This window comes from Microcaecilia unicolor, chromosome 10, assembly GCF_901765095.1.
Source record: "Microcaecilia unicolor chromosome 10, aMicUni1.1, whole genome shotgun sequence".
Classification (NCBI taxonomy): Eukaryota; Metazoa; Chordata; class Amphibia; order Gymnophiona; family Siphonopidae; genus Microcaecilia; species Microcaecilia unicolor.
Genome location: NC_044040.1, coordinates 218,286,392 through 218,301,692, shown reverse-complemented (window position 1 = coordinate 218,301,692; position 15,301 = coordinate 218,286,392). Strand labels below are relative to the sequence as shown.

The 15,301-nt window shown below is 47.2% G+C and overlaps 1 protein-coding gene across 1 annotated transcript in view; it reads left to right on the top strand.

The window, feature by feature from the left end:
• Window positions 1–15,301, top strand: part of LRCH3 (leucine rich repeats and calponin homology domain containing 3) — a 148,829-nt gene that overhangs the window by 122,060 nt on the left and 11,468 nt on the right. The window lies entirely within an intron of this gene.

The following is a 15,301-nucleotide window of genomic DNA, read 5'->3' as shown; positions in this document are numbered from 1 at the left end:
CAACTCCACTCATTATTTTATAGACCTCTATCATATCTCCCCTCAGCCGCCTTTTCTCCAAGCTGAAGAACCCTAGCCGTTTTAGCCTTTCCTCATAGGGAAGTTGCCCCATCCCCTTTATCATTTTTGTCGTCTTCTCTGCACCTTGTCTAATTCCACTATATCTTTTTTGAGATGCGGCAACCAGAATTGAACACAATATTCGAGGTGCAGTCGCACCATGGAGCGATACAAAGGCATTATAGCGTCCTCATTTTTGTTTTCCATTCCTTTTCTAATAATACCTAACACTCTATTTGCTTTCTTAGCCGCAGCAGCAGCACACTGAGCAGAAGGTTTCAACGTATCATCAACGACAACACCTAGATCCCTTTCTTGGTCTGTGACTCCTAACGTGGAACCTTGCAAGACGTAGCTATAATTCAGGTTCCTGTTTCCTACATGCATCACATTGCACTTGCTCACATTAAATGTCTTCTGCCATTTAGAAGTCCAGTCTCGTAAGGTCCTCTTGTAATTTTTCACAATCCTCCTGCGATTTAACGACTTTGAATAACTTTGTGTCATCAGCAAATTTAATTACCTCACTAGTTACTCCCATCTGTAGGTCATTTATAAATATGTTAAAAAGCAGCGGTCCCAGCATAGACCCCTGGGGAACCCCACTAACTATCCTTCGCCATTGAGAATACTGACCGTTTAACCATACTCTCGTTTTCTATCTTTTAACCAGTTTTTAATCCACAATAGAACACTACCTCCTATCCCATGACTCCCCAATTTCCTCTGGAGTCTTTCATGAGGTACTTTGTCAGATTCCTTCTGAAATTCCAGATACACAATATCAACCGGCTCACCTTTATCCACATGTTTGTTCACCCCTTCAAAGAAATGTAGTAGATTGGTGAAGCAAGATTTCCATTCACTAAATTCATGTTGACTTTGTCTCATTAATCCATCCTTCACTTACCTGGGGCTTTGATCACCCTGCCCCAACGATTCTAGTTTAAAGCCCTCTTCAGTAGGTTAGCCAGCCTGCTGCTGAAAACACTTCTTCACTTCTTTGATGGATGGATACCATCTCTGCTCAGCAGCCCTTGGAAAAGCATCTCATGGTCCAGGAAGCCAAAATGCTCTTAACAACATCATCTGCCAGGCACATATCTCCAGGATGCGAGCTTCCATGCCTAGGCCTTTACCCTCAACAGGGAGGATCGACAAGAACCACCTGTGCACCTTTCTGCTTCACCCTCTCTCCCAGAGCCATTAAGTCACTTTTGATATGTTCAGAGGGGTACCTAGCAGTATTATTTGTGCCAGCATGAATGAGCAGCATTGGATAATAGTCATTAGGCGGCATTTGATTGGTAGACCATGAAATTCTGCTGCAGTTACTAGAAAATATTGAAATTGTTGGAAAAGTGTAGAATTGGTTTGACTTTTTTGATTCGCTCTTATACAGTCAAAACAAAGGATGACCTATCTTCTGTGGAGTCCCTCAAGGCTCTCCACTATCCGCGCTGCTTTTCAATATTTTTTTTATGATCTTTGTTTCTTGTTACATAACAAAAATATTTGTTCACTATATTTATGCAGATGACATCTCAGTTTTGATACCTTTTGATTCTATTTCTGTAATTTATTCTAATCTAATTCAACAATTCATGTTATTAATAATTGGATGTTTGATCATAAGTTAAAATTGAACACTGAGAAAACAATTTATTTTTGACATGCATCCAGAAAATATTCCAAAATCCATCACTATTAACCAAGCTACTTTTGAATTTTCTAAAGTCATTAAATTGTTAGGAGTATTTATTGATAGTTCTCTAACCATGGAAAAACAGGACTCTTCATTGACAAAGAAATGTTGCTTCCTGATGAAAAAATTGAGATGTGTGCGAAACTATTTCGAACAAGATTTTAGAATACTGGTTCAGTCTCTCTTACTTTCTCAATTGGATTATTATAATCTGGTTTATTTAGGATGTAATAAAAGTTTGATGAGCAGACTGCAAACGATACAAAATACAGCAGTTTGAATGATTTTTGGATTGTCTAAATATGATAGGATTACTCCCAGTTATTCATTACACTGGTTACCTATTGAAGCTAGAATCTGTTTCAAATCAGCGTGTTTTCTCTTTAAACTTTTACATGGCTTGACACCAGACTATCTATATTCATTTATGCTTTGAGAACAAGACGTACTGGTACTGTAGGTTATTCTTTTCCATCATCAAAAGGTAAAAAGAGATGACATTTCTTTGAATTAGGGTTGGCATTTCAAGCAGCAAGATTCACCTATGTTTAAATCTTCTCAGTCCTATATTCTTTTTAGGAAAATTTTGAAAACCCTTCTGTTTCAGAAATATGTATGATTTACAATTTATTCTTAATCCCTAAATTTACTATTATGGCTCCTTAAATAGTTGTAACCCGCTTAGAACTAAGAGGTAATAGCGGGATAGAAATCTAATTTACCATTACCATGAGTCTTGGCAAGTTCTCTGTAAGATCTAAATTTTGGCACTTGGAAGACAGCACACCTCAATGACATCATGTCTGATCAGCAGAGAATCGCCAACCACCACTACCTTTTGCCTCTTGATCATTGATCCAGCAGGTTTGGGAATTTCAAACTCTGATTCCTTCTCTCTCTGGGATGCTCTCACCACCTCCACTTCCAGGGCTGCATATCGGTTTTTCAATTTGTCCTTTTTCAGCAAAGCTTTGTCTTCCCCACTGCTGGAGATCTTTGATGCTTCATGAAGCATTTCATCAACGCATTTCTCATTTTCACAGATGCTTCTCAACCTTGCCACCACCTCTTTCAGTTCTTTCATGAGGGATTCAAGCAGATGACATCTTGCACATGGAACCAGCCCCTCTCCTGGGATCACATTTGTTTTGTCTGCATCCCACCTAGGGCCTGTTTTCATTATTGTCAGGTTACCTTTCTTCAGTGATGTGCTGGTAGATGTTTAACAATGGGCTCTCGAAAAAAAAAAATTTAAAAACCCACCCGTAGATATGTAAATAACTGTATTATACAGTCTATTGGTACAAATGATATGCACAGGCAGCAACCAGTTTACAAATAATATTAAAACATGCAGTATTCTTTACTGTAAATTCCAAATGGCCAATTGATTTTCACTGCAGTCTTGTATCTGTAGCCAGCCTATGCTCCCCTGTTTACTAAGCTATGTGGCACATAGTCTGTGCAACTTAATAAACAAGGGGTATGTTTGCTATTCATCCCAGTCTGCTAATTCTTTTCAGAATAAATGTATTGACATTAAATCTGATACATTTACTGTCAGACTATTTCTCACCCTACCTACCAATATACCCGTTATTGGTAAACTGGAACATTACATGCCAGCAGAATCCTTCACCTCAGTCGCACATGCAGAACATGGACAAACTCTCAACTGATACAAAATAGGGGGCCACAAAAAAACGTACAGAAAAAAAACTGAAGACCCTCCAAGAAAGCCAGATTCTATATGCAGTGAAAATACTTGTAAAAGTAACAAATACATTTTCTTCCATACTCCGCTCCAGCACACCACTGCCTTTGTTAAAAGGGGGAAAAAAAGGCTTGTTATTGACAAAAACATGTTTTTCCATTTTAAAGGCACCCTGTGTCTTAGAATTCTCTTGGGGGCAGTGGCTCCAGGTGGGTTAGTATTGCGTTTATCGTGATAGGAATGAGGTCACTACTAAGTCAGGTATATTGACTATGATATCAGTCTTTCAAACTTACTGCTGAGGGCTCACTTTAATACACCTTATTAAGGTAGACTTTGATGAAGCCAGTGGCACTCAAAACAATTGTTCTTATTTCTGCTACATTTTATTAATCTGACTGCATTTCTTGGTACATGGCTTTCTGTCCCTCCATCGTTGTTCAGAGTTATCACTTGGTACTATTAATAATGCTATTTTCCAGTTTTCTTGCATCACATCAGTTGGAATGGAAATGTCCCAGCTGATCGCAACTTCTTCATTGTTCACAATTCTCTTAGAGATTCATGTGTGAAGACTGGATATACTCTGTTCTCAGACAAAGTAAGTTGCTTATCTGTAATGGGTTCTCTAACGGCATCAAGCTACCTACCAGTCCTTACAAAACCCACCTTCTATCCTTAGACGTTGATGTCGCCTAATACTAGGCACTAAAATGTCCCCATGCAAGCAGTACTCTAAAAAGCTCTTAAAGCTCCTTCAGACGTTGGCACCCAATGTGAGAGGACAAACACAGTGTCCTCAGCAACTGCCTGTTGCAGATCAACAGCTTTCCTTTCTTTACATGTTAATTTGTCACTTTTTATACCAACAGCCGTTGAAATGCGGCCTGGCCCTAATATAAAATGGAAACTGCAATAAAAGTAAAAGAAAAGAAAAATTGGGCCAATATCCAGATGCAGTTTTCTGGGTTGCTCAAGGACAGTACTACTACTACTACTACTACTACTTAGCATTTCTACAGTACACAAGCAGCAGAGTGTAAAGTGGAGCCAGAAGCAGTGGCGTACCAAGGGGGGGGGGGCGGGGGAGGCGGTCCGCCCCGGGTGCACACCACTGGGGGGGGGGGGGTGCTGCGCGCCTGTCAGCTCGTTTTCATGCTCCCTTTGCCCCGGAACAGGTTACTTCCTGTTCCGGGGCAGAGGGAGCATGAAAACGAAGAGCTGGCAGGGGTGCGGCACCCCCCCCCCCCCCCCAAGCGGCGTGCACCCGGGGGGGGGGGTCTTTTGCCGGGGGGGGGGGGCGCTGCACCCGGGGGGGGGCGGGGTGCATCGGCGATCCGCCCCGGGTGTCAGCCCCTCTAGGAACGCCACTGGCCAGAAGTTAACCGATAACTGTCCCACTAAAGCTAGAAGAGGAAAACAGGTGCCAGTCAGCACTCAACCTACGTAATTAGGATCTGGCATGGGGTGTCCAGATTTTTTTCACCACTTTCTGGGGTTTAATAAAAATAGAGACTGCAATAGCTGAATATTGGCCAGATTATACTTTTGTTTTGAACTTAGCATAGCTGCAAACATTTTTATATTTAAAGTTTTGGATATTTTTAAGATCCATTTTGGTTTTTGCCAAAAAAAAAACCAAAAAAAAAAAACAGAAATGTAAAGACATCAGTGACATGTAGTGTGTATTGTTAAGATTCCTTATGCAGTTGGTTGTGCTACTTTCACATCTGCTGAATTTCAGTGCATGCATCAGCACATAACTTTAGTGATGTGTACTTTATTTAGGGGGTGGGTTGCTGGAGCAGATCTGTATTTGTTTAAAAGAGTGGTAGGGACCCAGCCCTCACAATGATCTCTAGGTATCTGAAATCTCAATCTCTGGTCCTAGCGCTGCCACTTTTACATTTGAAATTGCTGTTGGGCAGTAATTTCTCAGGACCTTTTTCAGTGGCTCTTTTTTGTTAATTTTGCCCAGGCTGTCTTTCGTGAGAGACCTAGCATTTCCCCTTTTTGCAAGAATGATGAAGCAGTGCCACACAGCTTGCCCTGTTTTCAGCTCAACGTTGTTCGGAAGCTAAGACTCCCCCAATGACTTCCTGCACAGATGCAGAAACTGTACCAGGATATGAAGTGCTTTTCTGGACACCTTTTTAAAGAAAAGGATTATTTAATAACCCATTCTCTACAGATATTGGTGGTTTTAAATTGTACTACAGAAGCAGTCAGACTAGGTTATTTCAGAAGAACCTTGTAAACCTGTAATTATTAGCAAACATTTTTAAAGAACCACTCTGAATTTTGTATGTCTGTAAATACATTCCACAATTTTTAAGAAAACTATATATAAATATAAAGATGTCAATATATCTTGTTCTTTATTTGAAATTGCCTAAGTATAGCAGTTGTTCAGCACATTAGGAAAACCTGGGTAATTTGAAATAAAGCCACAGTCTCAATTAACATGAAGTGTTTTATCTCTCTTGTGATGTGTGTATTGTGCCTAGCTCAGAGGGTCCTGTGTATTCAGATGTCTTTGAAGTATAGGTCATCACAGGTCAGCCCAGCCCTTTCTGTTTGGTCCATATTTCACTGAATGAAGAGTAAATGATCTCCCAGGATGTTTGGCAAGGGGGTACTCCAGGACCCACCTGGGAACCACTGTTCTAGCAAGTAAATACTTCAGGTGCTCATGGGCTAAAGTGTTGTCCGTCAGGTTTTCAGGATATCTATAATGAATATGCATGAAAGAGATTTGTATGCAAATCAATCTCATACATATTCACTGCAGATGTCCTGAAAATGTGACTGGCAACGGGAGATGGGCAACACTGCTGGACTTCCTTCCTTCTAATGTAGGGTTTCTCAACCCAGTGCTCGGCATACAACTAGCCAGTCAGGTCTTTTACATACCCACAATGAATATGCATGAGATTAATGGAGGTATGGCATGTACATATATGTCATGCATGTTCGTTGTGGATGTCCTAAAAACTTGACTGACCGGGTGTGTCCCGAAGACTGGGTTGAGAACCCCTGCTCTAATGCAGTGATGGTGACTTTAAAGTTTGGGAGCCAGTGGTGGCTCCCATCAACCCTACAGTGCCTTATAAAGGTCTTCAAGCCCTAAGAGAAATGATAGAAAAATAGCAATAAGAAACCAAAAAGACTTGATTCCATAAATCCTTAAACCTCTTGACTCGAGCCCCTTTTGCAACAATAACAGCCAGGAGTCATTCAGAACAAGTGTTTCCTAACTTTGCACAGCAAAGGTGATGCAATTCTTGCCCATTTTTCTTGACAGAATAGATGAGGCTTTCTTAAGTTGGCTGGGGATCACAGTCTTCAAGCCTTGCCGTAGATTTTCTATTGGATTCAGGTCTGAGCTTGAGGACATTCACTTTCTCCTTGCTGAGTCACCTTATTGTTGCTTTTGCTTTAGGTCATTATTCTGTTGAAAGGTGAATCGTCTCCACAGTCTCAGGTGTATGGCAGACTGGAAAAAATGAGGAGGAGTTCCATATCATCAAGCTGATCAATCCATAGACTGGTGGGTTGTGTCCATCTACCAGCAGGTGGAGATAGAGAGCAAACTTTTGCCTCCCTATATGTGGTCATCAGTGTTGCCAGGTGGGCGGTTTTACCGCCCAATTGGGCGGTTTTCCGCGACCCGCCGCGGGAAATTTTTGCCCGCGGCGGGTTGCGGTTTTTTGGGCTCCTTTTTGGCTTCGGGGCGGTTTTTTCGCCGGCTTTTGCGGTTTTTTCGCCGGCTTTTTTCGGCCGCGGTGGGCGGGGTTAATGACGTTTCTGGGCGGGGTTAGTGACGTGGGAGGCGGGGTTAGTGACGTGGGAGGCGGGGTTAGTGACGGGGAGGCGGGGCCGATGACGGGGGAGGCGGGGCCGATGACGGCGGGGGCGGGGTTGATGACGGCGGGGGCGGGGTGATGACGCGGGGGCGGGGTTTGAGTTTGGGCGGGTTTTGGGCTGGATTTTGGGCTCCTTTAGGCTGGAAAAAAATTTTCCACCTGGCAACCCTGGTGGTCATTTGCTGCCGGAAACTCCTCAGTATGTTCTCTATCTCAGCAGGTGGTGGTCACACACAGCAGCAGCTCTGGCTAGGCCTCCAAGCCTAATTTTTAGGTTTTGTTGAGTGCCTGGGGTTGAGGGCTCTTTTGAGCAAGTGCAAACCTGGTGGTGCCAGGTCCCTCCTTTTCTCCCCCCTCCCGCTGGCTCCGTTAAAAAAAAAAAAATTTTGAACGTCCTTAAAGGCGTTTATTTCGACGTTTATTTAAACGTTCATTGCAGCTACTCACTGGGACACCAGGTCGTTACAGCTCGGAGCGGAAAGCAGGTAATTTTTACCTTTTTATAGCGGGCAGGGGGTTCCCCGATTTATCTCCACGTGGCATATGGCGTCGGAGGGCGAGGGCGTAAAGAGTCGCTCCCCGGATCGCTTGGGCGCTTCTAGAGGGGATGCGGGGGTCTTAAAGTCTGATTCGCCCTTGTTGGGTGACAGTTTTGTGACCGATGAGTGTCCCGGTCCTTCCTCCGGTGTGGCGGTTTTTCCCGCCATAAACGCCCATCCCCCGCTCCTCGCCTCCGCCATCTTGGCCGGCCACGCGGCTCGGACGGCTTCTTCTTGGGCCGCCCTTGAGGTAGGAGACATTAATGCCATGAACGCCCTTAATTTGGGCGACGGCACAAAGGCGGCTAAAATTAAGCGCCGTTTTTCCCGCGCGGCTCCTTCGCGGAGTGTCGCGCCGGACGCCATCTTGGATGCGCAGCATGTCTCTCCCCCGCTCTTGCAAGCGCCGGTTGAGGGTGCATCTAGGGCTGTTGCCCAGGCTGCGGAAGTGCACAGTCTGGGGGGTTTCTCCCCCGAGTTTATTTTGCTGCTGCATCAGGCCTTCCTTATGCAGAACGCTGCCCCTGCTCCCTCGTCAGGTAAAGAGGTTGAGGCCCCCGGAGGTAAACGCCCTCGGGTTGATTCCCAGGCCTTGGAGGACTTTGTCTCCTCCGATGTAGATGAGGGCAGCGTATCTGAGTTCTCCCAACGGTCCTTTGCGGATTCCTTGGAGGAGACGGATCCCCGCTCGGATGGAGCGGATGACCCCTCTGCAGCGCGACTTTTTAGCTCAGAGGATTTGCCCAACCTGTTTGTGCAGGCCATGGGCATTTTGAAGATTTCCTCTCCGGAAGACGTCTCTCCCTCAGCCCCTGTTGGCTCTGCCATTATGCTGGGGACGAAACGCCCGCCTAGAACCTTCCACGTGCATGATGCCATGCACACCTTAATTTCGGCTCAATGGGATGTCCCGGAAGCGAGCCTTAAAGTGGCTAGGGCTATGTCCCGCCTCTATCCTTTGCCTGTAAGTGAACGTGAGGCCTTTCTGTGGCCTACCGTGGATTCTTTAATCACTGCGGTGACTAAGAAAACGGCGTTGCCGGTGGAAGGTGGCACGGCCCTAAAGGACGCCCAAGACAGAAGATTGGAGGCGGCCTTAAGGTCGTCCTTTGAGGCGGCTGCTTTAAGTTTGCAGGCCTCAGTTTGCGGCTCCTATGTGGCCAGGGCGTGCCTGACTATGGTGCAGCGGGCTTTCCCCTCGGATCATTCCTTGAGGGCTGATTGGCCGGCCCTGGAATCGGGCTTAGCCTATTTGGCAGACTTGCTGTATGATGTCTTGAGAGCCTCAGCTAAAGGCATGGCTCAGACAATCTCTGCGCGGCGGTGGCTTTGGCTGAAGCATTGGTCTGCTGACCACGCCTCTAAATCCCGCCTGGATAGATTGCCTTTTAAAGGCAAGCTGCTCTTTGGGGTCGAGCTGGACAAAATCGTGACCGATCTCGGCACGTCTAAGGGCAAGAAGTTACCAGAGGTCAGGGCTCGGGCTAGTACTCGCCCTGGTACCTCCAGAGGACGGTTTCAGGAAGCCCGTCGGTACCGCCCGGGCAGGTCGGGCTCCTCTGCCCCCTCTCCCTTCAAGAGGAACTTCTCCCCCAAGCAGCATTCCTTTCGCAGAGACCGCCGTCCCGGAGGTGCTCCCTCCGGTTCTCCCCCAGGGTCTCGTACCCAATGACGGGGCCTTGGTCCACGCCTCAGTGCAGATTGGAGGACGGCTGTCCTCGTTTATGGGCGAGTGGACCACAATAACTTCAGACGCTTGGATGCTGGAAGTCATCAGAGACGGCTATAAGCTAGAGTTCTGCCGACCCTTAAAAGACGGGTTTGTACTCTCTCCCTGCAAGTCTCCGGTCAAGCTGTGGCAGTGCAGCAGACCTTGGACAATCTGATCCGCCTGGGGGCGGTCGTTCCGGTGCCAGAAAATCAGCTTGGCAAGGGACGTTACTCCATTTACTTTGTGATACCAAAGAAAGGAGGTTCTGTACGGCCTATCCTCGACCTCAAAGGGGTCAATTGGGCCTTGAAAGTTCGGCACTTTCGCATGGAGACCCTCCGCTCTGTTATAGCGGCAGTGAAGGCAGGAGAGTTCCTGGCATCCTTGGACATCAAGGAAGCGTACTTGCATATTCCCATCTGGCCTCCTCATCAACGCTTTCTGCGTTTTGCAGTACTGGGCCGACACTTCCAGTTCAGAGCCCTCCCGTTCGGGTTGGCTACTGCTCCGCGGACCTTCTCCAAAGTAATGGTGGTCATCGCGGCCTTCCTGAGGAAGGAAGGAGTTCAAGTCCATCCTTATCTGGACGACTGGTTGATCCAAGCCCCCTCTTATGCAGAGTGCGGCAAAGCTGTGAACCGGGTGGTTGCTCTTTTGAGCTCCCTGGGGTGGATCATCAACTGGGAGTAAAGCCAGCTGCGCCCGACTCAGTCCCTGGAGTATCTGGGAGTTCGATTCGACACCCAAGTGGGCAGAGTGTTCCTGCCAGACAATCGGATTGTCAAGCTTCAGGCTCAGGTGGACTAGTTCCTAGTAGCCTCTCCTATTCGGGCTTGGGACTACGTGCAGCTGTTGGGCTCTATGACGGCCACGATGGAAGTAGTGCCCTGGGCCAGGGCTCATATGAGACCACTACAACAATCTCTGCTGCTGCGCTGGACTCCGATGTCGGAGGATTATGCTGTGCGCCTTCCCTTGGACCCAGCAGTGCGCAAGGCGCTGAGCTGGTGGACGCAGACAGACAAGTTGTCTGCAGGAATGCCTCTGGTGACCCCGGAGTGGATTGTCGTCACAACAGACGCCTCTTTGATGGGCTGGGGAGCCCACTGCTTGGGAAGGACAGCGCAGGGGCTCTGGTCTCCTGCAGAGGCAAGTGGTCTATCAACCTCCTGGAACTCAGAGCCATTCGGTTGGTGTTGTTGGAGTTCATCCCGGTACTGGTGTTGAAGCCAGTACGGGTCCTGTCGGACAATGCCACGGCTGTGGCCTATGTCAACCGCCAGGGAGGTACCAAGAGCGCCCCTCTAGCCAAGGAGGCTATGAATCTATGCCAGTGGGCGGAAGCGAACCTGGAGCAGCTTTCAGCGGCCCACATTGCCGGAGTCATGAATGTCAAGGCGGACTTTCTCAGTCGCCATACCTTGGAGCCCGGAGAGTGGCAGCTATCTGCTCAGGCGTTCTTGGACATCACGAAGCGCTGGGGCCAGCCGAGCCTAGATCTGATGGCGTCATCGGCCAATTGCCAAGTGCCGCGCTTTTTCAGCAGAGGACGGGACCCTCGATCCCTGGGAGTAGATGCTCTTCTCCAACAGTGGCCGACACAAGAGCTTCTCTATGTGTTCCCGCCCTGGCCCATGTTGGGCAGGGTGCTAGACCGGGTGGCAAAGCATCCCGGCAGGGTAATCCTGGTGGGTCCGGATTGGCCCAGACGTCCCTGGTATGCGGACTTGATCAGGCTGTCAGTCGGCGATCCTCTGCGGCTGCCAGTGGAGCAGGGCCTGTTGCATCAGGGTCCCGTGGTGATGGAGGATCCCTCCCCCTTTGGTCTTACGGCCTGGCTATTGAGCGGCAGCGTCTGAGAAAGAAGGGCTTCTCAGACAAGGTCATCGCCACTATGCTGAGAGCGAGGAAGCGCTTTACTTCTACTGCTTACGCCAGGGTTTGGCGTATCTTTGCAGCGTGGTGTGAAGCAGGCTCACTTTCTCCTTTCACTGCTCCAATTTCTTCAGTGTTGGCGTTCCTGCAAGAAGGTCTGGAGAAAGGCCTGTCGCTCAGTTCCCTTAAAGTCCAGGTAGCGGCTCTGGCTTGCTTCAGGGGCCGCCTGAAGGGTGCTTCCCTGGCTTCGCAGCCAGATGTGGTGCGCTTTCTCAAGGGAGTTAATCACCTGCGCCCTCCTCTGCACTCAGTGGTGCCTGCGTGGAATCTCAACCTGGTGCTAAGAGCATTGCAGAAGCCGCCTTTTGAACCCTTGTCGAGGGCATCTCTGAAAGACCTGACGTTGAAAGCAGTCTTTTTGGTGGCTATCACTTCAGCCAGAAGAGTTTCCGAGCTCCAGGCGCTCTCATGTCGAGAGCCCTTTCTGCAGTTCACTGAGGCAGGAGTGACTATTCGCACAGTGCCTTCCTTCCTGCCCAAGATTGTTTCTCGCTTCCATGTGAATCAGCAGCTCTGTCTCCCTTCCTTTCGTAGGGAGGACTACCCAGAGGAGTACTCTGCTCTTAAATATCTGGATGTGAGACGAGTCATCATCAGATACTTGGAAGTGACCAATGAGTTCCGGAAATCGGATCATCTGTTTGTCCTGTTTGCAGGTCCTCGTAAGGGTCTGCAGGCTGCTAAGCCTACAGTGGCAAGATGGGTCAAGGAAGCCATTGCAGCGGCTTATGTGGCCGCGGGGAAGGTGCCGCCTATCCAGCTGAAGGCTCACTCCACTAGAGCTCAGGCGGCCTCGATGGCAGAGGCCGGGTCCGTCTCCTTGGAAGAGATATGCAAGGCGGCAACTTGGGCTTCGGCTCATACATTCTCCAAGCATTACCGCTTGACTGTGGCTGCACGGGCGGAGGCCCGGTTTGGAGCTTCAGTGTTGAGGTCAGGGATTTCAATGTCCCGCCCTGGGTGAGTACTGCTTCGGTACATCCCACCAGTCTATGGATTGATCAGCTTGATGATATGGAAGGTAAAATTATGTATCATACCTGATAATTTTCTTTCCATTAATCATAGCTGATCAATCCATAGCCCCTCCCAGATATCTGTACTGTTTTTATTCTGGTTGCATTTCAGGTTCAAGTTTAGTCTTCAGTTACTTCAGAAAGACTTCGTGTTCAAGTTTTTTCACTTGGATTCTTCAAGAGTTGAGACGAGTTTGTGTTACAGTGAGCTGCTGCATTCCTCTCCCCTCCGTTTTACGGGGCTGGATTGAGACTTAAATTCTGCCGGCACTCCCTCCCGCTTCGTGCGGCTGTAGGGCAGCTTTGTACCCCTCCCGCTTCGGCGGTGTTAGGGTCAGTCAGCTCCTCCCGCGGTTGCGGTCGCAGGATAAGCCAGATCCCCCCGCATCGGCGGGTGTGGTGTCCCTCCCCCGCTCCGCGGGGATGAGCTGGACGGATTCCCCTCCCCCACTTGTGTGGGGATGAGCTGGGTTAATTCCCCTCCCCCGTTTCGGCGGTGGTGAGCTGGGCAGAGTGTCCCTTCGTGGGTGTAATTCTCTAAGTGCTGAGTCCTGCGGATGGAGCTTTGATATCGACATACTGAGGAGTTTCCGGCAGCACATGACCACATATAGGGAGGCAAAAGGATTGCTCTCTATCTCCACCTGCTGGTAGATGGACACAACCCACCAGTCTATGGATTGATGAGCTATGATTAATGGAAAGAAAATTATCAGGTATGATACATAATTTTACCTTGGCTGTGGACAAGGCAAATGGACCACAGAAAAATGGCCGACGAGTCGCAATAAAGTCAGCATTGTTAATCACCGGTTTTCTTTGGTCCATCTTCCTTCACCATTGTTCTTTTTTGTGGTATGTTTATTTCTTTACTCGATATACTGCCTTTACATAATCCATAAATGAAGTAAAGGGGACTTGCAAATCAAAGAGATAATATATAAACTACTACTTAACATTTCTAGAGTGCTACTAGGGTTACGCAGCGCTGTACAATTTAACAAAGAGAGACAGTCCCTGCTCAAAGAGCTTACAATCTAATAGACAAGTGAACGGTCGGTCCGATTGGGGCAGTCTGGATTCACTGAACGGTAAGGGTTAGGTGCCGAACGCAGCACAGCAAACAAAAAGAAAAAACCACTGCTGGTCAAGTTTGCTTAGAGGGATGCCAAAAGGCCACTCTGAAAAAGTGAGCTTTGCGGGATGTTCTTGGTGTTTATCCTTCGTTTTTGTGTATAGCAGACTGGTGCAGGTTTTCCTCTAAGATCTACTTGTACTTTGAACCATCATCTTTTCTATGATCCTCCCTATCCCCAGCTGCTGCAAAGCATCCCACAACGTAATGCTGTGACCGCTATGCATTACTATAGCTTTGATTGTGACAGGGTGGGTCTGCTGTGGTTGTTTTACCCACACATATTGCTTAGCATTGAAACCAGAAAACTCCACATCAGACCACAAAACCTTTCATGTGTACAACGTCCTCTAACTGTTTCTTAGTAGATGCTAAGTGGTATATATGGCTTTTGTCTTCATACAGGCCATGTTTGTGGAATAATCTTGAAATTGCTGAGAAATCAACATTTATCCCAGTCTAAGCCAGAGACCTTGGTTCTTTTCAAGTAGACTTTGGAGGGGATAGTCTGATAAAGACGGTGCTTGGTGGTGCCAAACTCTTTCCACATTACAGAGATAGACTTTGCAGTGCCCCATTTCAAACACAGTGACATTTTCTTATAGCCTCCCTCCAATCTGTATCTTTGAATTATTTTATACCAGCATTCTTTTGGCATGTTCAAATTCACTTCATACAGCAGAAACAGCTTGATTCTTCTTCCAGGAGTATATTAATAAGACCGGGCACGGGTGGGCTCTATTTAACTTATTAGCCTTGCTAAGGTAATTTTTGGAACGGGAACTGATCTGGGTTTGCTGTGACAAATGGTGTGAACACTTATGCAGTAAGGACTTTTTGGTTTCTTATTCTTAGCTACTCTTGATTCTTTCAAACTCAGCAGAAAATATTGTAAAGAAATTAAACATAGGAAATTGTCAGATATACAAACACAAGTGCTGAAGGGTTGGAAAGAATTCCTTGAGCTATGCGTTGCATGCCTTTTATCAGTGAAACAAATTCTTACTATAATGCAATTGTGATTTTTAGACAGCAGACTGTAAGTAATCATATAAGGATGTGCAGATTTTTACAGGGCAATTACAGGTAGCTCCTTGACCATTCTTGCCCTATTCCCACACACCCATGATCTTCCCTGACAGCTTTCTGCTAGTACCTCAGGGATAACTGTTCTGTTTTGGGCACAATGGAACTCGAACACACAGTGCCAAATTGCTGTACCATTCTTGTGGGACTGAGAACAGAGAAGGTGTTGGGACAGTGCAGTTCAAAGTGTACTGGAGGAAAACCAATCTGTTCCAGGGGCAGTAATGGCAGCAAAGCCTATGGGCATTGTGAGATGGGGAGAGTTGCCTTTTACAAGGAAGGAGTTGCAGAGAGAAATGGTTGAGGGTTAAGAGGTGACTGAGTTGAGCTGGAGGAAGTGTCCTGGCGAGAAAAGAAGTGTTGGGATAAGACTTTTGTTAAATCAGCTACTCTGAGTGCACCTGAGCAGCTAGGCTAAGTTATTTTCTCAAGCTGGTCACATCACTTCAAGTGAATCCCCTTCTGCTACTTACTACTACTAATCATTTCTATAGCGCTACTAGACATACGCATCGCTGTACACTTGAATCTCTC